The sequence below is a fragment of the Chiloscyllium punctatum genome, chromosome 27, assembly GCF_047496795.1.
Source record: "Chiloscyllium punctatum isolate Juve2018m chromosome 27, sChiPun1.3, whole genome shotgun sequence".
NCBI lineage: Eukaryota > Metazoa > Chordata > Chondrichthyes > Orectolobiformes > Hemiscylliidae > Chiloscyllium > Chiloscyllium punctatum.
In genome coordinates, this window is record NC_092765.1 from 8,750,117 (window position 1) to 8,760,732 (window position 10,616).

Consider the following 10,616-nt stretch of genomic DNA (forward strand, 5'->3'; position numbering starts at 1 on the left):
TGACTATCTTTTAAATTTGTCGTTTTAATTTGAGCTAGTTTTTGCAATCATGGTTTTAAATTTCATGGAACGGCAGTGCCTATCAAGTCAATTCTTTCTACCCTTATTTTAATGTATAGAAGGTCCCCAAATTATGCACGCTCATAATTAGGAATGAGGTATCAAACAAGGGCGTAGTTTTAACGATTCAACATATGAATATTTCCTGTATTTATGAATGGCTCCTTTTATATTATCCTGTGTGGAGTTCTGTGTACAAAACTACTTGCATACAGACTAAATAATAGAACTCATTCGCAATCTGGATACTGCCTGTGTTTGATTGTGAAATTATATGTTCATGCTGTATGCAGTTTGGATTCCTATTTAAGGAAGAATTTAAACGCGTTGGATGCTGTTCAACTGAGGTTTGAGTGATACTTAGAATGAGTGGGTTGTCTTATGAGGAAAGATTGGACAAGCTTGTTTTCACTGGAGATTAGAAGAGGGAATGGTGACTTGATTGAAGTGTACAAAATGTTCAGTGTTCTTGGGAAGGTAAAAGTCCAGAAGGATGGAGCTTTGTTTTAAATTTAGGAGTTGCCCTTTTGGACCAAGATGAAGAGAAATCTTTCCTCAAAAGATTGTACGAGTTTAGAGCTCTGTTTCAAAAGACAGTGGAAGTGTGGGGGTCATTCAATAATTTAAAGGCTGAGTTGGATAAGGTTCTTGTTAGACTATCAAAGATGAGGAGGGATAGATGGGAATGTGGAATTCAAAACATGAACGGATCATCCATGGTCTAATTGAATGGTGGGAGACAAAAAAACTGCAGTAGCTGGAATCCACAGTAGATTGGCAGGAGGCTAGGAGAACACAGCATCAGGAGGTGGAGAGGTTGACGTTTTGGGTGTCACCCTTCTTCAGGACTGACTTAACTGTGTCCTTATTGAACAGACTTGAGCCAATTGGTTTATCTGTGCTTCTGTTTAATATGTTTGTCCTTCTAACAGGGAAGCAAGATTACAGTATTGTGCAAAGAAGTGGACTGATTATCCATAACGCAATATGGTAGTTGTGCAAGTGCAGATATGGCTAGAGAAGGCATCTGGCTGTGACAAGAGCAGGTTACTACATTCTGCATGCTACTAACAAGAAGATTGCAATGGGTGTCGGAGGTTGGCCCATTGGTGGGGTGGGGGCTGTGTCCTGCACTGGGATTGGGTAGGAGGATGACGCAAGGCATCAGGCTCCTTTTTGCCTAGGCTGCTAGGGCAAACTAAAACACTATCTCTCAGGTTACTTTATTTTGCATCTAGGCAGCTGCATCGCATTGCTTGAGAATGACTTGTTTGCTTTCCGCTACCTCATGGTGGTGTTCATTAGATAATCAGCCACAAAGAAATCTGACCATGTGCGTTTCACTCTGGAATGCTTTTGATGTAGGAGCTGTTGGGTTTTTAATTGGATGATAGTCCTGCAGCTGCGTCTGAGGTTTTGGTTCAAATCCCACTTCATGCCTATTGGAGGTGCATTTAAAAAAAGCAGCTCTCAAATTCTTTGCAAAGAACATTCTCCAAAAGAAAACCTATCAGGTGGAGTTAATTCTTGCCCATTATCACATCAGACCTTGCAGTGAAAGTGACTTTGGGCAAAATAAAACTTGGCATGTGTTTAGAAGCCATAAAGAGTGGCCAAAATTAAAACCACAATTGCTTATAAATTAAATCTCATTCAAACATTTCACTCTCCTGGAATAGTTTCCCAAGACAATAAATGTCAACCACAAATTAATTTCTTCTTCAAAATCTGCTGACGGCTGAGGAAAAAACCCTCCAATCTGAAATTCATTGCCCTAAACGTTGATTTCGAAGCTACTTGGATGCTGCCTGAACTACTGTGCTCTTCCAGCACCACTAATCCAGAATCTGGTTTCCAGCATCTGCAGTCGATGGTCAAACCGCCTTTGTGCAGAAAATAGTGGAAACAAGAAATGCTGGAAATCCCAGGGGTCAGGCAGCCATGGAGTGAGCAAGCTAACGTTTTGAGTCTAAATGTTTTGAAAATAGAGTGTCTAATATTAGAGAACTCTGCTAGTCTGCCAGCGTCTGTATTGAAAGGAAACAGTGAACGTTTCAAAGCTGATGTGACTTCAGAACTTGGCAGAGGTCGTTTTGATCTCAATGTTAACTCTGTTACCATAGATGTTGTCAGACGTGCTGAGTTTCTCCAGCACTGCAGTTATTGGTATGCACCTGGTGTAAGGCCTCTTTTAATGTTGTTAGGTTGTTTGATAGCAGCAGGCATGAATCTTGACTGAAGGTAGGTCCAGTTCCAATGGCAAGGAAACCTGGATGACTGGGGATTTCCCTACTGTAGTCTTCATTGAATTGAATTTATTGTCACGTGTACTGAGACAAAGTTAAAAGCTTTGTCTTGTGAGCAATACAGGCAGATCACAGAGTTAATTAGCATAGAGAAGTAAATAATAGGCGGAACAGCAGCAAAAACAAAAACGGGTACAGGCAAATGTTATGAGTTTGAGAGTCCATTCAGTATTCTAACAACAGTAGGGTAGAAACTGTTATAAAACCGGCTGGTGCATGTGTTCAGGCTTCTGTACCTTCTCCCCGATGGTAGAGATTGTAGGAAAGCATCGTCAGGGTGGGATGGATCTTTGAGAATGCTGGCAGCCTTTCCTTGACAGCGGGCCTGGGAGATGGATTCTACAGATGGGAGGTTGGCCCTTGTGATTGTCCGGGCCGAGTTCACCACTCTCTGTAACAGTCTATGATCTGTAATGGAATAGTTGCCATACCAGGTAGTGATAGACAGAATGCTGTCAATGGCACTCCAATAAAAGTTGACATGGGTATTCGCTGTGATGTCAAATATGCTCAGCTGCCTGAGGAAGAAGAGATTTCACGTCAGGCAGGTATCTTATGGCGTCTGGGATGTTTCATGTTGGCTCTTCCTCCTGGGGCATGTCTCACAGGTCCCTCCATTTTCTGGTAGGCCCCAAGCCTAGGGCTCGCAATAGGCTGCCTCCTGCTGGCCTGGCCTTCATCCCGGGTGGTTGGATGGGTCGTGGGCAGCCTTCATCCAGTAAGCTGGCATTGGGGATCAGGAGTTTCAAACCTGAGAGTTGAGGCCATTGATATTGCATGGAAACCTACTACCTGGATGGTCATTGAGGACTTTGTTTGGATTGTACTTTGGTTCCTCCCCTCCAACAATATTGTCATGTGTGGCCCTGCCAGGAGTCATTCTGGATCAAGCACTTCCGTATGAGTGAGGTTGCTATGCCCCGTCCATAAACCATCTGAATTGGACTCTTATGTGTGATGCCAGAAAGACCAGTATCCTGTTGTGACTGACCAATGACCAGTGTTTCTGGTCTCCCATTTGTAAAGTTGTTTTCACCTGGCTGTTGAACAATTAAAGGTGGGTGTTGGAAATCTGAAATAAACAGAATAATGTAGGAGGTCTAGCAGTATTTGTGGAGAGTGGAATTATTTTCAACAGAGCACTTCTGCGGACACTGGAGATTTGAAACAAAAATAGAAATTGCTGGAGAAACTCAGCAGGTCTGGCTGTAGAGGGAGAAACATTTAACATTTCGAGTCCAGTGACCCTTTGTCAGAACTGGATGAGGTTAACTCTGCTTTTCTCCACAGATGCTGCCAGACTTGCTGTTTTTTGTTTCAGGTTTCCAACAGTTCTTTGTTTGGTTAGTTCCTTCCTACTTCACAAAAGTGATAGTACGAACAAATCCCAGAATCGAATGTACAGTGTGTTTTCTGCTCTCCGCATCTCCACTGACAGCTCACTTCTGCCCTCTGCTGCCAGGAAGAAGCAGCAGAGGACAATCTTTTAAGAGTTAAATGTTGTACACATCTGAATTCACGCAACATTGCAGATCAGAAATGATCTGTTTGATCCATTAAGTCTACCAATGTTTTCATGAACTTGAGCAGGTTAATTTAATCCCATCCCCTCTCCACATTGTTTCAAGCAACTGTATAATTAACATTCAAAACAATTCATGGTCTTGTTTTTGTCGATTTATGGCAGAGGATTCCACCATCTAATTACCCCATTCTAAATATTTTGTGAACCTTTTGTTCTTTGTGATTTTAAATTTGTCTCTGCTGGTTATGATCTTGCCTGCCAAAACCTATCACTTATTATCCTTCCATGTGTTCAGTTCTCAAAATCTGTAACTCCCTCACGACTGTTATTGTCACTGCATGTTTTTACCTTCCAATCTGAGGAGAGGATTTACATTTTCAAGCCCCTAATTTTCTTTCTTGCCATCTTTTAAGAAACCAGGCAGGTTGGTTCTTCCCTGTGAATGTATTGCAGAGATGTTTCATTTATGGGCAGCACAGTGGTTAGTACTGCTGCCTCACAGCGCCAGAGACCCGGGTTCAATTCCCGACTCAGGCGACTGTCTGTGTGGAGTTTGCACATTCTCCCCGTGTCTGCGTGGGTTTCCTCCGGGTGCTCTGGTTTCCTCCCACAGTCCAAAGATGTGCAGGTCAGGTGAATTGACCATGCTAAATTGCCCGTAGTGTTAGTTAAGGGGTAGATGTAGGGGTATGGGTGGGTTGCGCTTCGGTGGGGCGGTGTGGACTTGTTGGCCCGAAGGGCCTGGTTCCACACTGTAAGTAATCTAATCTAATTATTTTCGTCCCTAGGTTGAGTGTTGTTACCCTGGGGTGGGGGGTGTCCAAAACTAGGGGGCATATGTTTAGGGTGAGAGGAAACATTTAAAAGGGACCTGAGGGGCACCTTTTTCTCACAGTGTGTGCTATGTGTATGGAATGAGCTGCCAGAGGAAGTGGTGGAGGCTGGTACAATTGCAACATTGAAAAGGCATCTCGCTGGGTATATGAATAGGAAGGGTTTAGAGGGATATGGGCTAGTAAATGGGGCTCGATGAATTTAGGATAGCTGAATGACATAGAAGTCAGACCAAAGGGTCTGTTTATTGTTGTTTTAGACTCCAGTTGTACATCACACAATGTAGTTCATGCCTCACAGATGTGACAAAATGTTTCACAATCATTGAACTACCTTTGTTACAGCAGTGAAGTGTAGCAAATTAAACCAAGCACAGCAAGACATGTTTTTGTTAAAGAGTACAGGTTCAGGAGAGTGAAAAATGAATGGGAGGGAAGTTTCAGGAGATGGGAGGCAGTGAAAGATTTGCTTTTTCTTGGCCAACATAAGAGTGTAGGGCCTTGGTGGGAACAGGAGATTCTCCTAAATCATCGACTCTTTAGGCTGCAGAGGGAACATGGCAATACCAATGGGTTCTGTGGCTAATCTGAAACTGACCACAGACCGTATTGCACTGTCTAAAGTTCAATCTGGATGGTTGCGGTGATTTTTACAAGTCTGATTTCCAGAAATAAAAAGAAGAAATTGTCATTCAGAATTGAAACAAAATGTAATGCAAGTGCACAACTAGTTCATGAATATCTGAAAGGGGAAGAAGGTTAATGTCCCTTTTATCATTCACAGAGTGTGGGTGTCGCTGGCAGGGTCAGCATGTATTGCCATTGTGATGGTGGTGGTGAGCTGCCTTCTTGAACCACTGCAGACCATGTGCTGTAGGTAGGCCACAATGCCCTTTAACAGGGAGTTTCCAGGATTTTGACACAATGGTACTGATGGAACAGCGATGTATTTCCAAGTCAGGATGGTGAGTGGCTTGGGAGCAACTTGCAGGCTGACATTCCTATGTATCTGCTGCCTTTGCCCTTCTAGATGGAAGTGGTCATGGGTTTGGAATGTGCTATGGAAGGATCTTTGACAGATTTACAACAGAGTGGCTTGTTCAGACAAGCATTTCAGTGCGCAGTTGAGACCAGCTGTGTTGCTGTGGGTCTGGAGTCACATGTAGCCAGACCAGGTAAGAATGGCAGACTTCTTCAAAGAAAATTAATGAACCAGATGGGTTTTTCTGACAATCAGCAACAGTTTCATCATTATCATTAGATTCTTAATTTCATGTGTTATTGAACTGAAGTTGCCATGGCAGGATTCAGGTCAGCACCCACAGAATATTAGTGACGTTTCTGCATTTTAATGCCACAAGGCCATTGCATTCCCGCTTTCAAACTTTTATTTTACTGAGATTGTTCCTTTTTATTAACTTTAATCTGGGTTAGGAAACAGTGGACCCAATTCCCAAACACCTGACTCAGGTTAGACTTTGGAAATGGCGAAGTCTTCGGCGAATGTCTAGACAGACATCCATTGTGTACTCGATTAATTTAGGAAATAACCCATAGATGACATTTTGTTAATGCCTTTATTGAATTACTAATCCCTCACTGTCAGCATTGTGGGGCCACCTACAGCCCATGGACTGCAACGGTTCAAGAAGCCAGTTCACCACCACCTTCTCTCAGGCAACTAGGGACAGGTCACAAAAGCTGCACAATAGCAGCATTCAAGGAACACGTGGGCGAACACGTGTATTAGGAGGGAATAGAGGGACAAGGATCCTGTAAGTGAAGACAGTATTTTTATGGAAGGGCAAAATGTATCTGCACAGGCTTGGAGGGCTGCAGGGCCTGTTTCTGTGCTGTATTGTTCTCTGGATGTAGGTTTGGTCGCTGAGCTGGAAGGTTCATTTCCAGACATTTTGTAACCCTACTAGGTAACGTATTCAGTGAGTCTCCAGGCAAAGCACTGCTGATGATTCCTGCTTTCTACTTATATGTTTGGGTGTCTCTGGATTGGTGATGTCATTTCCTGTTCTTTTTCTCAGGCGGTGGTAGATGGGGTCTAACTCGATGTGTTTGTTGACAGAGTTCCGGTAGGAATGCCATGCTTCTAGGAATTCTCATGTGTCTCTGGCTTGGGAATGACATCATTACAGGAAATGATGTCACCACAGGAAATGACATCACCAGCCCAAAGAAACCCAAACATACAAATAGAAAACAGGAATTATCAGCAGTGCTTTGCCTGGAGGCCCATTGAAGGTGTTACCTAGTAAGGTGATGAAACGTCTGGAACTGAACCTTCCAGCTCAGCGAGCAAATTTACATCCAGAACCTCGACCTGAGCTACAAGTCTTCTCAAAACTCACTGTATTGTTCTCTGTTCTTTGCTGAACAGAACAGAATCCCTACAGTGTGGGAACAGGCCATTCAAGCCAACAAGTCGAAACCGATCTTCTGAAGAGTAACCCACTCAGACCTATTCCCCAACTGTACATTTACTCTGAACCTGCACATGTTTGGATTGTGCAAAGAAACCAGAGGAAACCCACACAGACACAGGGAGAACATGCAAAGTCCACACAGACAGTCATCCGACGCGGGAATTGAACCCGGGTCCCTAGCGCTGCGAGGCAGCAGTGCTGACCACTGAGCCACAATACTGCCCCAAAGCCAAATGATAATCCCCATGTCCACATGAGTGAATATACAAAATAAATGCCATAAGAATTATTCCTAGTTTGAAAGAGTACTATAGTCAGAGAATTGGTTTTAACATATCTGTACTTAACGGGTGAGTTTGATTCAAGGTAAATATAATCTATGTCAAACACATTTTCTGTGACCATCGACTGCAATGGTCATCCAAGTACAGACAGCAATGAGCTAACTGGTGTGGGGCAGTGGTGGAGTCCCTGCCTTAGAGACCCACCTGTTCCAGAGGTGAGTCATGCCATGCCTTTAGCAGGTTGGTTTTTTTTTTAATTTGTGCTCTGGGAGGGCTCTTGTAACTCAGTGATGTCCCGACCTTGGGTCTGCAGGTCCAAGTTCTACCTGCCCTGGACAAGTGCGTTTAAGCAGATCACTAACCTGGTTAGCATGGCCGAGTGGTCTTCGGGTTTCATTCAGGTACCGGTCTCTTTGGAGGATGGACGAGTGAATCCCCCCCGCTGCCAATTGTGCTGTAGTTTGTCATTCAGATTATTTGGTGTTTTCATCACAGTCATGTGGCCAAATGAATGTGCTGAATTAGGATTCCAGGGTGGATGTGACGAAGATGTTCCCACCAGGAGGAGAGACAAGAACTAAAGGGCATGGCCTCGGGGTGAAGAGACAACTCTTTCGAACTGAGATGAGGAGGAAACCCTTCAGCCAGAGGGTGGTGAATCTGTGGAACTCATTGCCACGGAAGACTGTGGAGGCCAACTCATTGAGTGCATTTAATGTAGAGATGGATAGGTTCTTGATCAGTAAAGGATCAAAGGTTGTTCCAGGCGAATGTGGTTGAGAAACATAGCAGACATGATGGGCCAAATGGGCTAATTCTGCTCCTCCCTTTTATGACCTGGGGAGGTTTGGATTTGAATCCCACTGCTACCAACTGTACAAGTAATTTGTGATCGAGACTTTAGCGGAACCTCAACTCTGTTCCACATAGAGCTGAAAGCTGCCTTGATGTAGAAAGAATTCTGGAGAGGTTGTACATGCAATGGTAGACAATAGACAATAGATGCAGGAGTAGGCCATTCAGCCCTTCGAGCCTGCACCGCCATTCAATATGATCATGGCTGATCACTCCCAATCAGTATCCTGTTCCAGCCTTATTTCCATAACCCTTGACTCCACTATCTTTAAGAGCTCTATCCAATTCTTTCTTAAATGAATCCAGAGACTGGGCCTCCACTGCCCTCTGGGGCAGAGCATTCCACACAGCCACCACTCTCTGGGTGAAGTAGTTTCTCCTCATCTCTGTCCTAAATGGTCTACCCCGTATTTTTAAGTTGTGTCCTCTGGTTTGGCACTCCCCCATCAGCGGAAATATGTTTCCTCCTGCCAGAGTGTCCAATCCTTTCATAATCCTATACGTTTTAATCAGATCCCCTCTCAGTCTTCTAAACTCTAGATAGTGTCCTTGTCTGTGCGCAGGAGGCCTAGGTTCAAGTTCCACCTGCTCCAGAGGTGAGTGTCACAGATCTCGACAGGTTAGTTTTAAAAGGAGATGTCCAGGTGGGGGAGTAGGGAATAAATGTTAGCCTTACTTGTGATGTTTGATTAATAATAAAGACCTAGCTCTCGAGTTATTTTTGGTTTTGTGATTACTCAGTTAGGGTTACAAACCAGTCAGCATTCCATAAGGAAACATGCTGCTATGAGTAACCTCAGGAAGAAAGAACGACATAAAAGGCATTTAACAACTTTTTTTGAGGGGTTGGTGGTGGAGTCAAGAGTCATAGAGATGTACAGCACAGAAACATACCCTACGGTCTAACCCGTCCATGCCGACCAGATATCCCAACCCAATCTAGTCCCATCTTTCAGCACCCAGCCCATATCCCTCCAAACCCTTCCTATTCATATACCCATCCAAATGCCTGTTAAATGTTGCAATTGTACCAGCCTCCACCACTTCCTCTGGTAATTCATTCCAATCACGTACCACCCTCTGAGTGAAAAAGTTTCCCCTTAGGTCTCTTTTATATCTTTCCCCTCTCACCCTAAACCTATGCCCTCTAGTTCTGGACTTTGCCTATTTACATTATCCATTTTCCTCATGATTTTATAAAACTCTATAAGGTCACCCCTCAGCCACCGACGCTCCAGGGAAAACAGCCCCAGCCTGTTCAGCCTCTCCCTGTAGCTCAAATCCTCCAACCCTGGCAACATCTTGGTAAATCTTTTCTGAATCCTTTCAAGTTTCAAACATTGTTGTGATAGGAAGGAGATCAGAATTACATGCAATATTCTAACAGTGGCCTAACCAATGTCCTGTAAAGCCGCAACATGACCTCCCAACTCCTGTACTCAATACTCTGACCAATAAAGGAAAGCATACCAAATGCCTTCTTCACTATCCTATCTACTTGCAACTCTACTTTCAAGGAGCTATGAACCTGCACTCCAAGGTCTCTTTGTTCAGCAACCTTCCAGAGGTCCTTATCATTAAGAATATAAGTCCTGCTAAGATTTGCTTTCCCAAAATGCAGCACCTCGCATTTATCTAAATTAAATTCTATCTGCCACTTCTCAGCCCATTGGCCCATCTGATCAAGATCCCATTGTAATCTGAGGTAACCTTCTTCGCTGTCCAATACACCTCCAATTTTGATGTCACCTGCAAACTTACTAACTATATAAATGATGAAAAGTGTTGGACTCAGCACCGATCCTTGTGACACTCCACTGGTTACAGACATCCAATCGGAAAATCAACCCTCCACCACCACCAGTTCTGTATCCAAATGGCTATTTCTCCCTGTATTTCATGAGATCTAAACTTGCTAATTAGTCTCCCATGGGGAACCTTGTCGAATGCCTTACTGAAGTCCATATAGATCATATCTAACGTTCTGCCCTCATCAATCCTCTTTGTTACTTCTTCAAAAAACTCAATCGTTTGTGAGACATGATTTCCCATGCACAAAGCCATGTTGACTATCCCTAAATCAATCCTTGTTTTTCCAAATACATGTACATCCTGTCCCTCAGGATTCCCTCCAACAACTTGTCCACCACCGAGGTCAGGCTCACTGGTCTATAGTTCTCTGGCTTGTCCTTACCACCCTTCTTAAACAGTGGCACCACGTTTGCCAACCTCCAGTCTTCCGGCACCTCACCTGTGACTATCGATGATACAAATATCTGAGCAAGAGGCCCTGCAATCTCTTCTCTAGCTTCCCA